The sequence below is a fragment of the Crinia signifera genome, chromosome 1 (assembly GCF_055691185.1).
Source record: "Crinia signifera chromosome 1, ASM5569118v1, whole genome shotgun sequence".
Lineage (NCBI taxonomy): Eukaryota > Metazoa > Chordata > Amphibia > Anura > Myobatrachidae > Crinia > Crinia signifera.
This window is the reverse complement of record NC_139217.1, coordinates 369,715,128-369,740,106: the sequence shown is the minus strand read 5'-3', so window position 1 is coordinate 369,740,106 and position 24,979 is coordinate 369,715,128. Positions and strand designations below refer to the sequence as shown.

The 24,979-nt window shown below is 40.0% G+C and overlaps 7 non-coding genes across 7 annotated transcripts; all 7 read right to left on the bottom strand.

The window, feature by feature from the left end:
• Positions 1 to 443: 443 nt before the first annotated feature.
• On the bottom strand, positions 444 to 515 carry TRNAD-GUC (transfer RNA aspartic acid (anticodon GUC)). The gene has a single exon. It is a non-coding gene; the product is annotated as a tRNA-Asp (tRNA).
• Positions 516 to 4,607: 4,092 nt separating this feature from the next.
• TRNAD-GUC (transfer RNA aspartic acid (anticodon GUC)) lies at positions 4,608 to 4,679 on the bottom strand. The gene has a single exon. It is a non-coding gene; the product is annotated as a tRNA-Asp (tRNA).
• A 2,870-nt stretch (positions 4,680 to 7,549) lies between these two features.
• TRNAD-GUC (transfer RNA aspartic acid (anticodon GUC)) lies at positions 7,550 to 7,621 on the bottom strand. Its single transcript has one exon. It is a non-coding gene; the product is annotated as a tRNA-Asp (tRNA).
• A 6,040-nt stretch (positions 7,622 to 13,661) lies between these two features.
• TRNAD-GUC (transfer RNA aspartic acid (anticodon GUC)) lies at positions 13,662 to 13,733 on the bottom strand. Its single transcript has one exon. It is a non-coding gene; the product is annotated as a tRNA-Asp (tRNA).
• Positions 13,734 to 18,106: 4,373 nt separating this feature from the next.
• Positions 18,107 to 18,178, bottom strand: TRNAD-GUC (transfer RNA aspartic acid (anticodon GUC)). Its single transcript has one exon. It is a non-coding gene; the product is annotated as a tRNA-Asp (tRNA).
• Positions 18,179 to 21,464: 3,286 nt separating this feature from the next.
• Positions 21,465 to 21,536, bottom strand: TRNAD-GUC (transfer RNA aspartic acid (anticodon GUC)). The gene has a single exon. It is a non-coding gene; the product is annotated as a tRNA-Asp (tRNA).
• Positions 21,537 to 24,615: 3,079 nt separating this feature from the next.
• On the bottom strand, positions 24,616 to 24,687 carry TRNAD-GUC (transfer RNA aspartic acid (anticodon GUC)). The gene has a single exon. It is a non-coding gene; the product is annotated as a tRNA-Asp (tRNA).
• Between the last annotated feature and the right edge of the window lie 292 nt (positions 24,688 to 24,979).

Here is a 24,979-nt window from a genome sequence, read left to right as displayed (position 1 = left end):
GTCATTTAATGGTATACTACATTAAATGCCATTATAACAGTTAAAATCGCATTGCATCGCATGCCATACAATAATGGCATGCAATGCGATTTCCCTACGTTTGAGTACATAGTAAAATCGGGCGCCGTGATAATACACAAGTACCCATTTTTTTGGATTATTATCAATATCATACATTTTTTATCCCATTTTTACAATGCAACAACATTGGAATATTGGAGAAATAACGTAAATACCTATAAAAGTATATTACTATTGTTGGTACGTGTTGTGTTCTTTATATGCTAATCTATGTGTATGGATTTGGGTATTGTTTATTTTCTAAATACACAACTTTATGTAAATAAGTTTTGTGTTCATTTTTATGTATGTTATAACATTTTGATTCTTTTATTTTTCATTGTGTTAAACTACTGTAATATTGGAGAAATAAAATTTCTTGCCTCCCCGTCGGGGAATTGAACCCCGGTCTCCCGCGTGACAGGCGGGGATACTCACCACTATACTAACGAGGATCAGCTGTTTCACTTTGCTGCCACATCAGTGCAGGAGAGTGGGTCTACTATGTATATAGTAAGAGTTCTATTGATTTGCATGGGTAATATAAACAGTTAAAATCATTGCTAATTGCCTATAATTTCCACGTGTTGCCTATTCCATTTGCACAACAGCATGCAAAGTTGATTGTCAATCAGTGTTGCTTCCTAAGTGGACTGTTTGATTTCACAAAAGTGTGATTGACTTGGAGTTACATTGTGTTGTTTAAGTGTTCCCTTTATTTTTCTGAGCAGTGTAGTATGCACAGAAAACTGTATCCTTTTTTTTCTAGAGGCAAGCTGCAATGTGCCCTGGGAACATCTTGGGTACTTGCCAAAGAAATGTAAATTCAATTTCTGATAGCTTTTTTTTTTTTGATTATTATCCATATCATAACATTTTTATTCCATTTTTACAATGCAACAAAATTGGAATATTGGAGAAATAAAACAAATGCCTATAAAAGTTAAATACTATTGTTGGTACGTGTTGTGTTCCAAATATGTGCTTCCTACTATGTATATAGTAAGAGTTCTATTGATTTACATGAGTAATATAAACAATTTGTTGGTCTAAAGTTCACAAAATGTCAAATCCATGTCAATTCTTGTGCATCATGTACTACGTCAAAATCTTACAGAAATTGTTTAAACAATAATTTTCTCTGATGCACGGGCCGCTCATCTCTATCGCTATGGCCTCTATGCACAGAGCAATGTATAGTTATTTTCTAAGTGATCTAGTTAAATTTCTTAGAAAATGCCTTGAAATCGCCCCATGTGTAGGCCCCATTAGTTTACAGTGGCCAATTTCAGTAAAATGGCACATTTTGTTACTTTTTCAAGGTTACCATCAATTTCCAAATTAGTTAATACATGTACCAGTCATTTCATAAAATTATATGGATTAGCAGGGAATTCTAACTTTGATAGTTGTACAAGTTATCTTCAAATCTGAAGCCGTGTACACAAGGCAGCGATAGGGGCTGATATCGCTGGGAATATGGTAGCTGGCAACCATATTGCCAGTGATGGGAGTGTGCCCCGGCAATAAATCGCTGGGTGCGCGCTCCCGTTTTCAGCCCTGTTCTAATCGCTGGTCGCTGCGACCAGCTGATTACCTCTGTGGAACCGATGAAAAGGGGGCATTGAGCGATATTTTGCTCGCTGATATATTGCCCGCCAATATATTGCCGGGCGATATATATCGCCCCGTGTGTACACACCCTCAGAAAGCATACTGCAATTAGTTCAATACAAGATGCTAGATTTCTTTTTATTGCTAACAAGCAGAATACGTAAACCAATACAATAAAACAATATTGCAAAGAAACTATCATTGTAGGATAGATGTGTTTTTAAATAGTATGCACAGAAAACTGTATCTTTTTTTCTAGAAGCAAGCTGTAATGTGCCCTGGGATCATCTTGGGTACTTGCCAAAGAAATGTAAGTTCAATTTCTAATAGCATTTTTTGGTACTTGTGTATTATCACGGCGCCCACTGGGGCATTTGTGTAGTGGGCTATTCAGGGTAGTGAAATCGCATCACATGCCATTATTGTATGGCATTCGATGAGATATCGGTTATGATTGCACATATATTAATTTCATTTAATATGCTATACCATTTAATGACATATAATGTCATTTATTTAGGCCCCCAACCCCCCCCCCCCACTATCCACGCCATCCCAAAGCGTTGCGTTGCCCGTAGTGTGGTGAGGGGACACGTAATACATGTAACATAATACGCGTCCCCTCACGGGGCTCGCTGAGCTTGCCACGCTTCAGGCTATATAAACTCAACTCCACGCGTCCCGCCGACCCTTGTGGGGCTCGCCGCGCTCACCACGCTTCGGGATGACGTCGATATTAGGGGGAATATTAATAAATGACATATGTCATTTAATGGTATACTACATTAAATGCCATTATAACAGTTAAAATCGTATTGCATCGCATGCCATACAATAATGGCATGCAATGCGATTTCACTACGTTTGAGTACATAGTAAAATGGAATCGGTACATCTGTCAGAACACACTTAGGTCTACAGTCATTAGGTCGACCCCACTAGGTCGACTGGCAGGAAGGTCGACCTGACTTAAGGTCGACATGGGCCAAGGTCGACATGATTTAAGGTCGAATTTGCATAAAGGTCGACATGAGGAAGGTCGACTGGTCATATGGTCGACATGGGTTTTTCACTGTTTTTTTTACCCGAATGTTGACATAGTCGACATGGACACAGTTGGCAATGAGAATCGGACCCTCGCATTGCTCGCTTCGCTCGCAATGCTTCGGGCACGGTGGCTCGCTTCGCTCGCCACAGCTTTAATAACCTCCTCTACGCCCTTGTGGATGGTAGGGCATGAAATACCGCCTGTCGGCACATGTCGGCTCAAAAAACAGTGAAAAACCCATGTCGACCTTATGAGCAGTCGACCTTCCTCATGTCGACCTTTATGCAAATTCGACCTTAAGTCGTGTCGACCTTGGCCCATGTCGACCTTAAGTCAGGTCGACCTTCCTGCCAGACGACCTAGTGGGGTCGACCTAATGACTGTAGACCTAAGTTCATTCTAATAGATGACCGCTTCCCAGTAAAATCGGGCGCCGTGATAATACACAAGTACCCATTTTTTTGGATTATTATCAATATCATACATTTTTTATCCCATTTTTACAATGCAACAACATTGGAATATTGGAGAAATAACGTAAATACCTATACTTCCTGGTTTTGCGTTCCAAAAATGCGGTTCACATGCTGCATGTGATGAAAATAACATCATGGAAGCCACAGGAAGCAGTATTTGCGTTCCAAAGACCGGATGCCCGCATTTCGTCCACTGCAGATCTATTTAAGATGGCTCTGAACCGCAAACGTCAGTGACGATGCGTTCCAAGGACCGGATACGGACGTCACTTCCGCTATGAAGGCGGAAGACCACGCTGTATGATGTTTGGCGCCGTGTAAACCGGCAGATACGAAATTCTGGCTCCGGACTGAACTTTTTACGTTATTTACCCTCTGATGACATGCATATTTATACTTTTAGAAAACGATCATGTAACATTGTATTTATATATATCTTGTTTACAGTATTGTTATTGTGTTTTTAAATCATTGTGTTAAATTGCAGTGTGTTTTCCGGTGTGATCCGGTTCCATGTTTTTTAATTGTCAATTTCAATTAAGTCAGTCTGCAGAGGTATAAATACCTGTGCAGACACTATGTCACTCCACACCTTGAAAAAGGACCTTGCAGGTCCGAAACGCGTCGGTGCTGTGGAGTCTGTGGATGGTTCCAGTGCTTCCAACCCAATCTTCTGATCCTAGAGCCTTATACCATCTTTGGGCAAGTACCTACCTCATACCCGGGAGAGATTGGTTTGGTGAAGGAGTAAGGGAAAAGTGGCACGTGGAAGCCTCCATTTTTTAATCTTTTATCTGTATTCATTGGACTTTGGAATAAACCCTGTTTTTCACCTGAATCATTGTTGGTGTGGAATTCCATCTTGGCTATCCAGAGATCCCAGGAGATAAAAAGAAACCTTTATATGAAAATAGGGCCCAGTGCCAAGGTGAGCTTGTACTCCATGGGCATGTCTGATGCTTATTGAAAGGAAAGAAACCTTTACGTGAACATAGGGCCTTTTATTCAGGTCAGTAGAGGGCAGTCACGTGTTACCTCGAAGATAGAAATGTCCATTTGAAGTGTTTAATACCTTTGTTTCTATCCCCATTGCTTTTCGGTATCCAATTTGGATTGAAACCTGGACCAAAAGGGGAGAAGAAACAGAGTACTAAGTTGTTCCCTGACAGCGCACTATTGTCCACCATTTGTATTTTCTGTACCTATAAAAGTATATTACTATTGTTGGTACGTGTTGTGTTCTTTATATTCTATTCTATGTGTATGGATTTGGGTATTGTTTATTTTCTAAATACACAACTTTATGTAAATAAGTTTTGTGTTCATTTTTATGTATGTTATAACATTTTGATTCTTTTATTTTTCATTGTGTTAAACTACTGTAATATTGGCGAAATAAAATTTCTTGCCTCCCCGTCGGGGAATTGAACCCCGGTCTCCCGCGTGACAGGCGGGGATACTCACCACTATACTAACGAGGATCAGCTGTTTCACTTTGCTGCCACAGCAGTGCAGGAGAGTGGGTCTACTATGTATATAGTAAGAGTTCTATTGATTTGCATGGGTAATATAAACAGTTGAAATCATTGCTAATTGCCTATAATTTCCACCTGTTGCCTATTCCATTTGCACAACAGCATGCAAAGTTGATTGTCAATCAGTGTTGCTTCCTAAGTGGACTGTTTGATTTCACAAAAGTGTGATTGACTTGAGTTACATTGTGTTGTTTAAGTGTTCCATTTATTTTTCTGAGCAGTGTAGTATGCACAGAAAACGGTATCCTTTTTTTCTAGAGGCAAGCTGCAATGTGCCCTGGGAACATCTTGGGTACTTGCCAAAGAAATGTAAATTCAATTTCTGATAGCATTTTTTTGGATTATTATCCATATCATAACATTTTTATTCCATTTTTACAATGCAACAAAATTGGAATATTGGAGAAATAAAATAAATGCCTATAAAAGTTAAATACTATTGTTGGTACGTGTTGTGTTCCAAATATGTGCTTCCTACTATGTATATAGTAAGAGTTCATTGATTTACATGAGTAATATAAACAGTTTGTTGGTCTAAAGTTCAGTCTTTAGATCTAGTTAAATTTCTTAGAAAATGCCTTGAAATCGCCCCATGTGTAGGCCCCATTAGTTTACAGTGGCCAATTTCAGTAAAATGGCACATTTTGTTACTTTTTCAAGGTTACCATCAATTTCCAGATAAGCTAATACATGTACCAGTCATTTCATAAAATTATATGGATTAGCAGGGAATTCTAACTTTGCTAGTTGTACAAGTTATCTTCAAATCTTAAGCCGTGTACACATGGCAGCGATAGGGGCTGATATCGCTGGGAATATGGTCGCTGGCAACCATATTACCAGTGATGGGAGTGTGCCCCGGCGATAAATCGCTGGGTGCGCGCTCCCGTTTTCAGCCCTGTTCTAATCGCTGGTCGCTGCGACAAGCTGATTACCTCTGTGGAACCGATGAAAAGGGGGCATTGAGCGATATATTGCTCGCTGATATATTGCCCGCCAATATATTGCCGGGCGATATATCGCCCCATGTGTACACACCCTCAGAAAGCATACTGCAATTAGTTCAATACAAGATGCTAGATTTCTTTTTATTGCTAACAAGCAGAATACGTAAACCAATACAATAAAACAATACTGCAAAGAAACTATCATTGTAGGATAGATGTATTTTTAACCCCTTCCCGACGCAGCATGTTTTTGCCTTCCTGACAGAGGCCTTTTTTTCAAATCTGACATGTATCACTTAAGTGGGGATAACTTTTTTTTGCTTTTACTTATCCCAGTGATATTGAGATTGTTTTCCCGTGACACATTGTACTTTAAATTAGTGGTAAATTTGGGTCGATACAATTTTTTTTTTTTTGTGAAAAATACCAAAATGTCGTAAAAAAATGGAACATTTTGCTATTTGCAAAATGTTACATTTTCTGCTTGTGAGACAAATAATCATACCACTCAAAATAGTTAATAACTAACAAAGACCATATCTATACTTTATTAAAAAATCATTATTTTAACCTCATTTATTTTTTTTGGACACTAGGGGGCAGCAGCGTCTAATTTTTACCAATCGCACATTTCAACGTTGATTTTGGCTGTTCATGTTTAAACAGCCAATCACAGCGATCGCCCATAACGGGGGGCATAGCTGCCCCCCCTGGGCAATGAGGGAGGATGTCTGCTGTCAGGGACAGCAGACATCATGCCTCTGTCACCGCGTCTCTGGACGCGGTGACCGTTTAAAGTCATGACGTATATATGCGTCATGTGTCGGGAAGTACATCCCGGCCATGACGTATATATACGTCAAAAGTCGGGAAGGGGTTAAATAGTATACACAGAAAACTGTATCTTTTTTTTTTCTAGAAGCAAGCTGTAATGTGCCCTGGGATCATCTTGGGTACTTGCCAAAGAAATGTAAGTTCAATTTCTAATAGCATTTTTTGGTACTTGTGTATTATCACGGCGCTCACTGGGGCATTTGTGTAGTGGGCTATTCAGGGTAGTGAAATCGAATCGCATGCCATTATTGTATGGCATGCGATGAGATATTGGTTATGATTGCACATATATTAATTTAATTTAATGTGCTATACCATTTAATGACATATAATGTCATTTATTTAGGCCCCCAACCCCCCCCCCCCCCACTATACACGCCATCCCAAAGCGTTGCGTTGCCCGAAGCGTGGTGAGGGGACACGTAATACATGTAACATAATACGCGTCCCCTCACGGGGCTCGCTGAGCTTGCCACGTTTCAGGCTATATAAACTCAACTCCACGCGTCCCGCCGCCCCTTGCGGGGCTCGCCGCGCTCATCACGCTTCGGGATGAAGTCGATATTAGGGGGACTATTAATAAATGACATATGTCATTTAATGGTATACTACATTAAATGCCATTATAACAGTTAAAATCGCATTGCATCGCATGCCATACAATAATGGCATGCAATGCGATTTCACTACGTTTGAGTACATAGTAAAATCGGGCGCCGTGATAATACACAAGTACCCATTTTTTTGGATTATTATCAATATCATACATTTTTTATCCCATTTTTACAATGCAACAACATTGGAATATTGGAGAAATAAAGTAAATACCTATAAAAGTATATTACTATTGTTGGTACGTGTTGTGTTCTTTATATGCTATTCTATGTGTATGGATTTGGGTATTGTTTATTTTCTAAATACACAACTTTATTTAAATAAGTTTTGTGTTCATTTTTATGTATGTTATAACATTTTGATTCTTTTATTTTACATTGTGTTAAACTACTGTAATATTGGAGAAATAAAATTTCTTGCCTCCCCGTCGGGGAATTGAACCCCGGTCTCCCGCGTGACAGGCGGGGATACTGACCACTATACTAACGAGGATCAGCTGTTTTACTTTGCTGCCAAATCAGTGCAGGAGAGTGGGTCTACTATGTATATAGTAAGAGTTCTATTGATTTGCATGGGAAATATAAACAGTTGAAATCATTGCTAATTGCCTATAATTTCCACCTGTTGCCTATTCCATTTGCACAACAGCATGCAAAGTTGATTGTCAATCAGTGTTGCTTCCTAAGTGGACTGTTTGATTTCACAAAAGTGTGATTGACTTGGAGTTACATTGTGTTGTTTAAGTGTTCCCTTTATTTTTCTGAGCAGTGTAGTATGCACAGAAAACTGTATCCTTTTTTTCTAGAGGCAAGCTGCAATGTGCCCTGGGAACATCTTGGGTACTTGCCAAAGAAATGTAAATTCAATTTCTGATAGCATTTTTTTTGATTATTATCCATATCATAACATTTTTATTCCATTTTTACAATGCAACAAAATTGGAATATTGGAGAAATAAAATAAATGCCTATAAAAGTTAAATACTATTGTTGGTACGTGTTGTGTTCCAAATATGTGCTTCCTACTATGTATATAGTAAGAGTTCTATTGATTTACATGAGTAATATAAACAATTTGTTGGTCTAAAGTTCACAAAATGTCAAATCCATGTCAATTCTTGTGCATCATGTACTACGTCAAAATCTTACAGAAATTGTTTAAACAATAATTTTCTCTGATGCACGGGCCGCTCATCTCTATCGCTATGGACTCTATGCACAGAGCAATGTATAGTTATTTTCTAAGTGATCTAGTTAAATTTCTTAGAAAATGCCTTGAAATCGCCCCATGTGTAGGCCCCATTAGTTTACAGTGGCCAATTTCAGTAAAATGGCACATTTTGTGATATCGCTGGGAATATAATTTGTGGTGTGTGCTGCGCAATTAAAGGCAGCTGACACAGGGTTTAGTCACTAACCCAAAATAGTAATAATAGAAAAAAAGGAAAGGTTTGTGTCAGCGCCTGCTGTTTAAATAATTGTTTACACGGTTCTCTTAAAAAATATATATAAATTTAATTAGAATAAAAAATAAGTATAACAAATTATAATTCATATAATTACATACATACAATAAAATAAAAAAATAAAAAAATAAATAAAAAATAAATTTATCTCGTATTGTGAATCAATTAGCAGCAATAAAACTTTTTAGCAGCAAAAAACTTTTTTTCTTTTTTTAGGAGGTATAATTGGCGACAGTCCTGTAATAGGGTAAAAGATTGCTGATATTAATATTACCATCCCTTGGCGCAGGTTGTTATGTTGGCCAGTTCAATATCTTGTGACGCTTTGAGGTTCTGTTTGCCTTATAATTTCAAAGGCTCAAGGATCCTGCATCGACAGTCCTAGTTTCCTTCTCCTTGGAACAATTAGGGACAATTGGAAACCCAGATGATTTTGAAGTGTCCAGGAAATAATTTTTGAAGGTGGACGTCTCAGGAATGAATGGATGAACCAGGTCACTTTGTATGATAAAGGATGGATCAGCAGTAGATTGATCGCTCAACGCGTTTCTCCGGAACCTCCGGCTTCCTCAGGAGCAAGTGTGATTGTGGGACAGTTTGTCCTGGGTTTATATACCAGCAAAGCTAATTGATCTCACTGATTCACATGTGTTCACATTAAAAACAATAAACTATTATAGCAAGAGAACCGTGTAAAATATAACAAATAAAGGTACCTTATCTTGACAGGAGACAGATATTGTCATTAAACTTTAATAATTCAAAAAAGAGACCTTTGTTTTTTTACTATAGCTCTAAGTTGTGCTCACGTGACCCGGAAGTGAGTCTATAGAAGCCGATTTTGGTATCCAAATATTGCATCGAATAAACATTATACAGAGACATACCCGACATAGGACAAGAGCCGAAGGACTAGGCTGGCGGAGTACGAAGGCCCTGCGTCTCTGCCCGAAGCCGATTGCCGGTATCGCGCCTCTAGCCCTAATCGCCGATACCGGCAATCGGCTTCGGGCAGAGACGCAGGGCCTTCGTACTCCGCCAGCCTAGTCCTTCGGCTCTTGTCCTATGTCGGGTATGTCTCTGTATAATGTTTATTCGATGCAATATTTGGATACCAAAATCGGCTGCTATAGACTCACTTCCGGGTCACGTGAGCGCAACTTAGAGCTATAGTAAAAAAACAAAGGTCTCTTTTTTGAATTATTAAAGTTTAATGACAATATCTGTCTCCTGTCAAGATATGGTACCTTTATTTGTTATATTTTACACGGTTCTCTTGCTATAATAGTTTATTGTTTTTAATGTGAACACATGTGAATCAGTGAGATCAATTAGCTTTGCTGGTATATAAACCCAGGACAAACTGTCCCACAATCACACTTGCTCCTGAGGAAGCCGGAGGTTCCGGAGAAACGCGTTGAGCGATCAATCTACTGCTGATCCATCCTTTATCATACAAAGTGACCTGGTTCATCCATTCATTCCTGAGACGTCCACCTTCAAAAAATTATTTCCTGGACACTTCAAAATCATCTGGGTTTCCAATTGTCCCTAATTGTTCCAAGGAGAAGGAAACTAGGACTGTCGATGCAGGATCCTTGAGCCTTTGAAATTATAAGGCAAACAGAACCTCAAAGCGTCACAAGATATTGAACTGGCCAACATAACAACCTGCGCCAAGGGATGGTAATATTAATATCAGCAATCTTTTACCCTATTACAGGACTGTCGCCAATTATACCTCCTAAAAAAGGAAAAAAAGTTTTTTGCTGCTAAAAAGTTTTATTGCTGCTAATTGATTCACAATACGAGATAAATTTATTTTTTATTTATTTTTTTTATTTTATTGTATGTATGTAATTATATGAATTATAATTTGTTATACTTATTTTTTATTCTAATTCAATTTATATATATTTTTTAAGAGAACCGTGTAAACAATTATTTAAACAGCAGGCGCTGACACAAACCTTTCCTTTTTTTCTATTATCGCTGGGAATATGGTCGCTGGCAACCATATTACCAGTGATGGGAGTGTGCCCCGGCGATAAATCGCTGGGTGCGCGCTCCCGTTTTCAGCCCTGTTCTAATCGCTGGTCGCTGCGACCAGCTGATTACCTCTGTGGAACCGATGAAAAGGGGGCATTGAGCGATATTTTGCTCGCTGATATATTGCCCGCCAATATATTGCCGGGCGATATATATCGCCCCGTGTGTACACACCCTCAGAAAGCATACTGCAATTAGTTCAATACAAGATGCTAGATTTCTTTTTATTGCTAACAAGCAGAATACGTAAACCAATACAATAAAACAATATTGCAAAGAAACTATCATTGTAGGATAGATGTATTTTTAAATAGTATGCACAGAAAACTGTATCTTTTTTTTCTAGAAGCAAGCTGTAATGTGCCCTGGGATCATCTTGGGTACTTGCCAAAGAAATGTAAGTTCAATTTCTAATAGCATTTTTTGGTACTTGTGTATTATCACGGCGCCCACTGGGGCATTTGTGTAGTGGGCTATTCAGGGTAGTGAAATCGCATCGCATGCCATTATTGTATGGCATGCGATGAGATATCGGTTATGATTGCACATATATTAATTTCATTTAATATGCTATACCATTTAATGACATATAATGTCATTTATTTAGGCCCCCAACCCCCCCCCCCACTATCCACGCCATCCCAAAGCGTTGCGTTGCCCGTAGTGTGGTGAGGGGACACGTAATACATGTAACATAATACGCGTCCCCTCACGGGGCTCGCTGAGCTTGCCACGCTTCAGGCTATATAAACTCAACTCCACGCGTCCCGCCGCCCCTTGCGGGGCTCGCCGCGCTCACCACGCTTCGGGATGACGTCGATATTAGGGGGAATATTAATAAATGACATATGTCATTTAATGGTATACTACATTAAATGCCATTATAACAGTTAAAATCGTATTGCATCGCATGCCATACAATAATGGCATGCAATGCGATTTCACTACGTTTGAGTACATAGTAAAATGGAATCGGTACATCTGTCAGACCACACTTAGGTCTACAGTCATTAGGTCGACCCCACTAGGTCGACTGGCAGGAAGGTCGACCTGACTTAAGGTCGACATGGGCCAAGGTCGACATGATTTAAGGTTGAATTTGCATAAAGGTCGACATGAGGAAGGTTGACTGGTCATACGGTTGACATGGGTTTTTCACTGTTTTTTTACCCGAATGTCGACATAGTCGACATGGACACAGTTGGCAATGAGAATCGGACCCTCGCATTGCTCGCTTCGCTCGCAATGCTTCGGGCACGGTGGCTCGCTTCGCTCGCCACAGCTTTAATAACCTCCTCTACGCCCTAGTGGATGGTAGGGCATGAAATACCGCCTGTCGGCACATGTCGGCTCAAAAAACAGTGAAAAACCCATGTCGACCTTATGAGCAGTCGACCTTCCTCATGTCGACCTTTATGCAAATTCGACCTTAAGTCGTGTCGACCTTGGCCCATGTCGACCTTAAGTCAGGTCGACCTTCCTGCCAGACGACCTAGTGGGGTCGACCTAATGACTGTAGACCTAAGTTCATTCTAATAGATGACCGCTTCCCAGTAAAATCGGGCGCCGTGATAATACACAAGTACCCATTTTTTTGGATTATTATCAATATCATACATTTTTTATCCCATTTTTACAATGCAACAACATTGGAATATTGGAGAAATAACGTAAATACCTATACTTCCTGGTTTTGCGTTCCAAAAATGCGGTTCACATGCTGCATGTGATGAAAATAACATCATGGAAGCCACAGGAAGCAGTATTTGCGTTCCAAAGACCGGATGCCCGCATTTCGTCCACTGCAGATCTATTTAAGATGGCTCTGAACCGCAAACGTCAGTGACGATGCGTTCCAAGGACCGGATACGAACGTCACTTCCGCTATGAAGGCGGAAGACCACGCTGTATGATGTTTGGCGCCGTGTAAACCGGCAGATACGAAATTCTGGCTCCGGACTGAACTTTTTACGTTATTTACCCTCTGATGACATGCATATTTATACTTTTAGAAAACGATCATGTAACATTGTATTTATATATATCTTGTTTACAGTATTGTTATTGTGTTTTTAAATCATTGTGTTAAATTGCAGTGTGTTTTCCGGTGTGATCCGGTTCCATGTTTTTTAATTGTCAATTTCAATTAAGTCAGTCTGCAGAGGTATAAATACCTGTGCAGACACTATGTCACTCCACACCTTGAAAAAGGACCTTGCAGGTCCGAAACGCGTCGGTGCTGTGGAGTCTGTGGATGGTTCCAGTGCTTCCAACCCAATCTTCTGATCCTAGAGCCTTATACCATCTTTGGGCAAGTACCTACCTCATACCCGGGAGAGATTGGTTTGGTGAAGGAGTAAGGGAAAAGTGGCACGTGGAAGCCTCCATTTTTTAATCTTTTATCTGTATTCATTGGACTTTGGAATAAACCCTGTTTTTCACCTGAATCATTGTTGGTGTGGAATTCCATCTTGGCTATCCAGAGATCCCAGGAGATAAAAAGAAACCTTTATATGAAAATAGGGCCCAGTGCCAAGGTGAGCTTGTACTCCATGGGCATGTCTGATGCTTATTGAAAGGAAAGAAACCTTTACGTGAACATAGGGCCTTTTATTCAGGTCAGTAGAGGGCAGTCACGTGTTACCTCGAAGATAGAAATGTCCATTTGAAGTGTTTAATACCTTTGTTTCTATCCCCATTGCTTTTCGGTATCCAATTTGGATTGAAACCTGGACCAAAAGGGGAGAAGAAACAGAGTACTAAGTTGTTCCCTGACAGCGCACTATTGTCCACCATTTGTATTTTCTGTACCTATAAAAGTATATTACTATTGTTGGTACGTGTTGTGTTCTTTATATTCTATTCTATGTGTATGGATTTGGGTATTGTTTATTTTCTAAATACACAACTTTATGTAAATAAGTTTTGTGTTCATTTTTATGTATGTTATAACATTTTGATTCTTTTATTTTTCATTGTGTTAAACTACTGTAATATTGGAGAAATAAAATTTCTTGCCTCCCCGTCGGGGAATTGAACCCCGGTCTCCCGCGTGACAGGCGGGGATACTCACCACTATACTAACGAGGATCAGCTGTTTCACTTTGCTGCCACATCAGTGCAGGAGAGTGGGTCTACTATGTATATAGTAAGAGTTCTATTGATTTGCATGGGTAATATAAACAGTTGAAATCATTGCTAATTGCCTATAATTTCCACCTGTTGCCTATTCTATTTGCACAACAGCATGCAAAGTTGATTGTCAATCAGTGTTGCTTCCTAAGTGGACTGTTTGATTTCACAAAAGTGTGATTGACTTGGAGTTACATTGTGTTGTTTAAGTGTTCCCTTTATTTTTCTGAGCAGTGTAGTATGCACAGAAAACGGTATCCTTTTTTTCTAGAGGCAAGCTGCAATGTGCCCTGGGAACATCTTGGGTACTTGCCAAAGAAATGTAAATTCAATTTCTGATAGCATTTTTTTTGATTATTATCCATATCATAACATTTTTATTCCATTTTTACAATGCAACAAAATTGGAATATTGGAGAAATAAAATAAATGCCTATAAAAGTTAAATACTATTGTTGGTACGTGCTGTGTTCCAAATATGTGCTTCCTACTATGTATATAGTAAGAGTTCATTGATTTACATGAGTAATATAAACAGTTTGTTGGTCTAAAGTTCAGTCTTTAGATCTAGTTAAATTTCTTAGAAAATGCCTTGAAATCGCCCCATGTGTAGGCCCCATTAGTTTACAGTGGCCAATTTCAGTAAAATGGCACATTTTGTTACTTTTTCAAGGTTACCATCAATTTCCAGATAAGCTAATACATGTACCAGTCATTTCATAAAATTATATGGATTAGCAGGGAATTCTAACTTTGCTAGTTGTACAAGTTATCTTCAAATCTTAAGCCGTGTACACATGGCAGCGATAGGGGCTGATATCGCTGGGAATATGGTCGCTGGCAACCATATTACCAGTGATGGGAGTGTGCCCCGGCGATAAATCGCTGGGTGCGCGCTCCCGTTTTCAGCCCTGTTCTAATCGCTGGTCGCTGCGACAAGCTGATTACCTCTGTGGAACCGATGAAAAGGGGGCATTGAGCGATATATTGCTCGCTGATATATTGCCCGCCAATATATTGCCGGGCGATATATCGCCCCATGTGTACACACCCTCAGAAAGCATACTGCAATTAGTTCAATACAAGATGCTAGATTTCTTTTTATTGCTAACAAGCAGAATACGTAAACCAATACAATAAAACAATACTGCAAAGAAACTATCATTGTAGGATAGATGTATTTTTAACCCCTTCCCGACGCAGCATGTTTTTGCCTTCCTGACAGAGGCCTTTTTTTCAAATCTGACATGTATCACTTAAGTGGGGATAACTTTTTTTTGCTTTTACTTATCCCAGTGATTTTGAGATTGTTTTCCCGTGACACATTGTACTTTAAATTAGTGGTAAATTTGGGTCGATACAATTTTGTTTTTTTTGTGAAAAATACCAAAATGTCGTAAAAAAATGGAACATTTTGCTATTTGCAAAATGTTACATTTTCTGCTTGTGAGACAAATAATCATACCACTCAAAATAGTTAATAACTAACAAAGACCATATCTATACTTTATTAAAAAATCATTATTTTAACCTCATTTATTTTTTTTGGACACTAGGGGGCAGCAGCGTCTAATTTTTACCAATCGCACATTTCAACGCTAATTTTGGCTGTTCATGTTTGAACAGCCAATCACAGCGATCGCCCATAACGGGGGGCATAGCTGCCCCCCCTGGGCAATGAGGGAGGATGTCTGCTGTCAGGGACAGCAGACATCATGCCTCTGTCACCGCGTCTCTGGACGCGGTGACCGTTTAAAGTCATGACGTATATATACGTCATGTGTCGGGAAGTACATCCCGGCCATGACGTATATATACGTCAAAAGTCGGGAAGGGGTTAAATAGTATGCACAGAAAACTGTATCTTTTTTTTTCTAGAAGCAAGCTGTAATGTGCCCTGGGATCATCTTGGGTACTTGCCAAAGAAATGTAAGTTCAATTTCTAATAGCATTTTTTGGTACTTGTGTATTATCACGGCGCCCACTGGGGCATCTGTGTAGTGGGCTATTCAGGGTAGTGAAATCGCATTGCATGCCATTATTGTATGGCATGCGATGAGATATTGGTTATGATTGCACATATATTAATTTCATTTAATGTGCTATACCATTTAATGACATATAATGTCATTTATTTAGGCCCCCAACCCCCCCCCCCCCCCACTATCCACGCCATCCCAAAGCGTTGCGTTGCCCGTAGTGTGGTGAGGGGACACGTAATACATGTAACATAATACGCGTCCCCTCACGGGGCTCGCTGAGCTTGCCACGCTTCAGGCTATATAAACTCAACTCCACGCGTCCCGCTGCCCCTTGCGGGGCTCGCCGCGCTCACCACGCTTCGGGATGACTTCGATATTAGGGGGAATATTAATAAATGACATATGTCATTTAATGGTATACTACATTAAATGCCATTATAACAGTTAAAATCGTATTGCATCGCATGCCATACAATAATGGCATGCAATGCGATTTCACTACGTTTGAGTACATAGTAAAATGGAATCGGTACATCTGTCAGACCACACTTAGGTCTACAGTCATTAGGTCGACCCCACTAGGTCGACTGGCAGGAAGGTCGACCTGACTTAAGGTCGACATGGGCCAAGGTCGACATGATTTAAGGTCGAATTTGCATAAAGGTCGACACGAGGAAGGTTGACTGGTCATACGGTCGACATGGGTTTTTCACTGTTTTTTTACCCGAATGTCGACATAGTCGACATGGACACAGTTGGCAATGAGAATCGGACCCTCGCATTGCTCGCTTCGCTCGCAATGCTTCGGGCATTTAATAACCTCCTCCACGCCCTAGTGGATGGTAGGGCATGAAATACCGCCTGTCGGCACATGTCGGCTCAAAAAACAGTGAAAAACCCATGTCGACCTTATGAGCAGTCGACCTTCCTCATGTCGACCTTTATGCAAATTCGACCTTAAGTCATGTCGACCTTGGCCCATGTCGACCTTAAGTCAGGTCGACCTTCCTGCCAGACGACCTAGTGGGGTCGACCTAATGACTGTAGACCTAAGTTCATTCTAATAGATGACCGCTTCCCAGTAAAATCGGGCGCCGTGATAATACACAAGTACCCATTTTTTTGGATTATTATCAATATCATACATTTTTTATCCCATTTTTACAATGCAACAACATTGGAATATTGGATGACCGGATACGGACGTCACTTCCGCTATGAAGGCGGAAGACCACGCTGTATGATGTTTGGCGCCGTGTAAACCGGCAGATACGAAATTCTGGCTCCGGACTGAACTTTTTACGTTATTTACCCTCTGATGACATGCATATTTATACTTTTAGAAAACGATCATGTAACATTGTATTTATATATATCTTGTTTACAGTATTGTTATTGTGTTTTTAAATCATTGTGTTAAATTGCAGTGTGTTTTCCGGTGTGATCCGGTTCCATGTTTTTTAATTGTCAATTTCAATTAAGTCAGTCTGCAGAGGTATAAATACCTGTGCAGACACTATGTCACTCCACACCTTGAAAAAGGACCTTGCAGGTCCGAAACGCGTCGGTGCTGTGGAGTCTGTGGATGGTTCCAGTGCTTCCAACCCAATCTTCTGATCCTAGAGCCTTATACCATCTTTGGGCAAGTACCTACCTCATACCCGGGAGAGATTGGTTTGGTGAAGGAGTAAGGGAAAAGTGGCACGTGGAAGCCTCCATTTTTTAATCTTTTATCTGTATTCATTGGACTTTGGAATAAACCCTGTTTTTCACCTGAATCATTGTTGGTGTGGAATTCCATCTTGGCTATCCAGAGATCCCAGGAGATAAAAAGAAACCTTTATATGAAAATAGGGCCCAGTGCCAAGGTGAGCTTGTACTCCATGGGCATGTCTGATGCTTATTGAAAGGAAAGAAACCTTTACGTGAACATAGGGCCTTTTATTCAGGTCAGTAGAGGGCAGTCACGTGTTACCTCGAAGATAGAAATGTCCATTTGAAGTGTTTAATACCTTTGTTTCTATCCCCATTGCTTTTCGGTATCCAATTTGGATTGAAACCTGGACCAAAAGGGGAGAAGAAACAGAGTACTAAGTTGTTCCCTGACAGCGCACTATTGTCCACCATTTGTATTTTCTGTACCTATAAAAGTATATTACTATTGTTGGTACGTGTTGTGTTCTTTATATTCTATTCTATGTGTATGGATTTGGGTATTGTTTATTTTCTAAATACACAACTTTATGTAAATAAGTTTTGTGTTCATTTTTATGTATGTTATAACATTTTGATTCTTTTATTTTTCATTGTGTTAAACTACTGTAATATTGGCGAAATAAAATTTCTTGCCTCCCCGTCGGGGAATTGAACCCCGGTCTCCCGCGTGACAGGCGGGGATACTCACCACTATACTAACGAGGATCAGCTGTTTCACTTTGCTGCCACATCAGTGCAGGAGAGTGGGTCTACTATGTATATAGTAAGAGTTCTATTGATTTGCATGGGTAATATAAACAGTTGAAATCATTGCTAATTGCCTATAATTTCCACCTGTTGCCTATTCCATTTGCACAACAGCATGCAAAGTTGATTGTCAATCAGTGTTGCTTCCTAAGTGGACTGTTTGATTTCACAAAAGTGTGATTGACTTGGAGTTACATTGTGTTTAAGTGTTCCCTTTATTTTTCTGAGCAGTGTAGTATGCACAGAAAACGGTATCCTTTTTTTCTAGAGGCAAGCTGCAATGTGCCCTGGGAACATCTTGGGTACTTGCCAAAGAAATGTAAATTCAATTTCTGATAGCATTTTTTTGGATTATTATCCATATCATAACATTTTTATTCCATTTTTACGGATTATTATCCATATCATAACATTTTTATTCCATTTTTACAATGCAACAAAATTGGAATATTGGAGAAATAAAATAAATGCCTATAAAAGTTAAATACTATTGTTGGTACGTGCAGGGCAGCCGAGAGGGGGGGGGAGCAGGTACTAATTGCCCAGGCTTGCTGGAGGGGCCCCGCAGGGGCCCTGGTCTGACCCTACCCCCTCCGTCCCTCCCGGGTAGCAACAGCAGCACACACTTCTACAGCATGTGCTGTGCTGATAGCAAGCTCAGCATGAGTGTCTCACTGAGAGGTCATGCTGAGCCTGCTGTCAGAACAGCACATGCTGTAGGTGTGTGCTGCTGCTGGGATTACAGTTTTTAGAGTTATCTTTCACCCTCCTCTAAACATTTTGGGGGCATGGTCTAAGTGCGGGAGGTGCCCACACCCCCACACTTAGGCCACGCCCCCAAAATGTTACCGGGGCCCGGCATTCCTCTCGGCTGCCCTGGGTACGTGTTGTGTTCCAAATATGTGCTTCCTACTATGTATATAGTAAGAGTTCATTGATTTACATGAGTAATATAAACAGTTTGTTGGTCTAAAGTTCAGTCTTTAGATCTAGTTAAATTTCTTAGAAAATGCCTTGAAATCGCCCCATGTGTAGGCCCCATTAGTTTACAGTGGCCAATTTCAGTAAAATGGCACATTTTGTTACTTTTTCAAGGTTACCATCAATTTTCAGATAAGCTAATACATGTACCAGTCATTTCATAAAATTATATGGATTAGCAGGGAATTCTAACTTTGCTAGTTGTACAAGTTATCTTCAAATCTTAAGCCGTGTACACATGGCAGCGATAGGGGCTGATATCGCTGGGAATATGGTCGCTGGCAACCATATTACCAGTGATGGGAGTGTGCCCCGGCGATAAATCGCTGGGTGCGCGCTCCCGTTTTCAGCCCTGTTCTAATCGCTGGTCGCTGCGACAAGCTGATTACCTCTGTGGAACCGATGAAAAGGGGGCATTGAGCGATATATTGCTCGCTAATATATTGCCCACCAATATATTGCCGGGCGATATATCGCCCCATGTGTACACACCCTCAGAAAGCATACTGCAATTAGTTCAATACAAGATGCTAGATTTCTTTTTATTGCTAACAAGCAGAATACGTAAACCAATACAATAAAACAATACTGCAAAGAAACTATCATTGTAGGATAGATGTATTTTTAACCCCTTCCCGACGCAGCATGTTTTTGCCTTCCTGACAGAGGCCTTTTTTTCAAATCTGACATGTATCACTTAAGTGGGGATAACTTTTTTTTGCTTTTACTTATCCCAGTGATTTTGAGATTGTTTTCCCGTGACACATTGTACTTTAAATTAGTGGTAAATTTGGGTCGATACAATTTTTTTTTTTTTGTGAAAAATACCAAAATGTCGTAAAAAAATGGAACATTTTGCTATTTGCAAAATGTTACATTTTCTGCTTGTGAGACAAATAATCATACCACTCAAAATAGTTAATAACTAACAAAGACCATATCTATACTTTATTAAAAAATCATTATTTTAACCTCATTTATTTTTTTTGGACACTAGGGGGCAGCAGCGTCTAATTTTTACCAATCGCACATTTCAACGCTGATTTTGGCTGTTCATGTTTGAACAGCCAATCACAGCGATCGCCCATAACGGGGGGCATAGCTGCCCACCCTGGGCAATGAGGGAGGATGTCTGCTGTCAGGGACAGCAGACATCATGCCTCTGTCACCGCGTCTCTGGACGCGGTGACCGTTTAAAGTCATGACGTATATATACGTCATGTGTCGGGAAGTACATCCCGGCCATGACGTATATATACGTCAAAAGTCGGGAAGGGGTTAAATAGTATGCACAGAAAACTGTATCTTTTTTTTTCTAGAAGCAAGCTGTAATGTGCCCTGGGATCATCTTGGGTACTTGCCAAAGAAATGTAAGTTCAATTTCTAATAGCATTTTTTGGTACTTGTGTATTATCACGGCGCCCACTGGGGCATTTGTGTAGTGGGCTATTCAGGGTAGTGAAATCGCATCGCATGCCATTATTGTATGGCATGCGATGAGATATTGGTTATGATTGCACATATATTAATTTCATTTAATGTGCTATACCATTTAATGACATATAATGTCATTTATTTAGGCCCCCAACCCCCCCCACTATACACGCCATCCCAAAGCGTTGCGTTGCCCGAAGCGTGGTGAGGGGACACGTAATACATGTAACATAATACGCGTCCCCTCACGGGGCTCGCTGAGCTTGCCACGTTTCAGGCTATATAAACTCAACTCCACGCGTCCCGCCGCCCCTTGCGGGGCTCGCCCCGCTCACCACGCTTCGGGATGAAGTCGATATTAGGGGGACTATTAATAAATGACATATGTCATTTAATGGTATACTACATTAAATGCCATTATAACAGTTAAAATCGCATTGCATCGCATGCCATACAATAATGGCATGCAATGCGATTTCACTACGTTTGAGTACATAGTAAAATCGGGCGCCGTGATAATACACAAGTACCCATTTTTTTGGATTATCATCAATATCATACATTTTTTATCCCATTTTTACAATGCAACAACATTGGAATATTGGAGAAATAAAGTAAATACCTATAAAAGTATATTACTATTGTTGGTACGTGTTGTGTTCTTTATATGCTATTCTATGTGTATGGATTTGGGTATTGTTTATTTTCTAAATACACAACTTTATTTAAATAAGTTTTGTGTTCATTTTTATGTATGTTATAACATTTTGATTCTTTTATTTTACATTGTGTTAAACTACTGTAATATTGGAGAAATAAAATTTCTTGCCTCCCCGTCGGGGAATTGAACCCCGGTCTCCCGCGTGACAGGCGGGGATACTGACCACTATACTAACGAGGATCAGCTGTTTTACTTTGCTGCCAAATCAGTGCAGGAGAGTGGGTCTACTATGTATATAGTAAGAGTTCTATTGATTTGCATGGGAAATATAAACAGTTGAAATCATTGCTAATTGCCTATAATTTCCACCTGTTGCCTATTCCATTTGCACAACAGCATGCAAAGTTGATTGTCAATCAGTGTTGCTTCCTAAGTGGACTGTTTGATTTCACAAAAGTGTGATTGACTTGGAGTTACATTGTGTTGTTTAAGTGTTCCCTTTATTTTTCTGAGCAGTGTAGTATGCACAGAAAACTGTATCCTTTTTTTCTAGAGGCAAGCTGCAATGTGCCCTGGGAACATCTTGGGTACTTGCCAAAGAAATGTAAATTCAATTTCTGATAGCATTTTTTTTGATTATTATCCATATCATAACATTTTTATTCCATTTTTACAATGCAACAAAATTGGAATATTGGAGAAATAAAATAAATGCCTATAAAAGTTAAATACTATTGTTGGTACGTGTTGTGTTCCAAATATGTGCTTCCTACTATGTATATAGTAAGAGCTCTATTGATTTACATGAGTAATATAAACAATTTGTTGGTCTAAAGTTCACAAAATGTCAAATCCATGTCAATTCTTGTGCATCATGTACTACGTCAAAATCTTACAGAAATTGTTTAAACAATAATTTTCTCTGATGCACGGGCCGCTCATCTCTATCGCTATGGACTCTATGCACAGAGCAATGAATAGTTATTTTCTAAGTGATCTAGTTAAATTTCTTAGAAAATGCCTTGAAATCGCCCCATGTGTAGGCCCCATTAGTTTACAGTGGCCAATTTCAGTAAAATGGCACATTTTGTTACTTTTTCAAGGTTACCATCAATTTCCAAATTAGTTAATACATGTACCAGTCATTTCATAAAATTATATGGATTAGCAGGGAATTCTAACTTTGATAGTTGTACAAGTTATCTTCAAATCTTAAGCCGTGTACACATGGCAGCGATAGGGGCTGATATAGCTGGGAATATGGTAGCTGTCAACCATATTGCCAGTGATGGGAGTGTGCCCCGGCAATAAATCGCTGGGTGCGCGCTCCCGTTTTCAGCCCTGTTCTAATCGCTGGTCGCTGCGACCAGCTGATTACCTCTGTGGAACCGATGAAAAGGGGGCATTGAGCGATATTTTGCTCGCTGATATATTGCCCGCCAATATATTGCCAGGCGATATATATCGCCCCGTGTGTACACACCCTCAGAAAGCATACTGCAATTAGTTCAATACAAGATGCTAGATTTCTTTTTATTGCTAACAAGCAGAATACGTAAACCAATACAATAAAACAATATTGCAAAGAAACTATCATTGTAGGATAGATGTATTTTTAAATAGTATGCACAGAAAACTGTATCTTTTTTTTTCTAGAAGCAAGCTGTAATGTGCCCTGGGATCATCTTGGGTACTTGCCAAAGAAATGTAAGTTCAATTTCTAATAGCATTTTTTAGTACTTGTGTATTATCACGGCGCCCACTGGGGCATTTGTGTAGTGGGCTATTCAGGGTAGTGAAATCGCATCGCATGCCATTATTGTATGGCATGCGATGAGATATCGGTTATGATTGCACATATATTAATTTCATTTAATATGCTATACCATTTAATGACATATAATGTCATTTATTTAGGCCCCCAACCCCCCCCCCCCACTATCCACGCCATCCCAAAGCGTTGCGTTGCCCGAAGTGTGGTGAGGGGACACGTAATACATGTAACATAATACGCGTCCCCTCACGGGGCTCGCTGAGCTTGCCACGCTTCAGGCTATATAAACTCAACTCCACGCGTCCCGCCGCCCCTTGCGGGGCTCGCCGCGCTCACCACGCTTCGGGATGACATAGATATTAGGGGGAATATTAATAAATGACATATGTCATTTAATGGTATACTACATTAAATGCCATTATAACAGTTAAAATCGCATTGCATCGCATGCCATACAATAATGGCATGCAATGCGATTTCACTACGTTTGAGTACATAGTAAAATGGAATCGGTACATCTGTCAGACCACACTTAGGTCTACAGTCATTAGGTCGACCCCACTAGGTCGACTGGCAGGAAGGTCGACCTGACTTAAGGTCGACATGGGCCAAGGTCGACATGATTTAAGGTTGAATTTGCATAAAGGTCGACATGAGGAAGGTCGACTGGTCATACGGTCGACATGGGTTTTTCACTGTTTTTTTTACCCGAATGTCGACACAGTCGACATGGACACAGTTGGCAATGAGAAGCGGACCTTCGCATTGCTCGCTTCGCTCGCAATGCTTCGGGCACGGTGGCTCGCTTCGCTCGCCACAGCTTTAATAACCTCCTCCACGCCCTAGTGCAGGGCTGGGCAATTGCGGCCCTCCAGATGTTGAGGAACTACACATCCCAGGATGCTTTGCATTAGTTTTATTATGTGGTCATGCTGAAACTGATGCAAGGCATGCTGGGCTGTGTAGTTCCTCAACATCTGGAGGGCCGCAATTGCCCAGCCCTGCCCTAGTGGATGGTAGGGCATGAAATACCGCATGTCGGCTCAAAAAACAGTGAAAAACCCATGTCGACCTTACGAGCAGTCGACCTTCCTCATGTCGACCTTTATGCAAATTCGACCTTAAGTCATGTCGACCTTCCTGCCAGTCGACCTAGTGGGGTCGACCTAATGACTGTAGACCTAAGTTCATTCTAATAGATGACCGCTTCCCAGTAAAATCGGGCGCCGTGATAATACACAAGTACCCATTTTTTTGGATTATTATCAATATCATACATTTTTTATCCCATTTTTACAATGCAACAACATTGGAATATTGGAGATATAACGTAAATACCTATAAAAGTATATTACTATTGTTGGTACGTGTTGTGTTCTTTATATGCTATTCTATGTGTATGGATTTGGGTATTGTTTATTTTCTAAATACACAACTTTATTTAAATAAGTTTTGTGTTCATTTTTATGTATGTTATAACATTTTGATTCTTTTATTTTTCATTGTGTTAAACTACTGTAATATTGGAGAAATAAAATTTCTTGCCTCCCCGTCGGGGAATTGAACCCCGGTCTCCCGCGTGACAGGCGGGGATACTGACCACTATACTAACGAGGATCAGCTGTTTTACTTTGCTGCCAAATCAGTGCAGGAGAGTGGGTCTACTATGTATATAGTAGGAGTTCTATTGATTTGCATGGGAAATATAAACAGTTGAAATCATTGCTAATTGCCTATAATTTCCACCTGTTGCCTATTCCATTTGCACAACAGCATGCAAAGTTGATTGTCAATCAGTGTTGCTTCCTAAGTGGACTGTTTGATTTCACAAAAGTGTGATTGACTTGGAGTTACATTGTGTTGTTTAAGTGTTCCCTTTATTTTTCTGAGCAGTGTAGTATGCACAGAA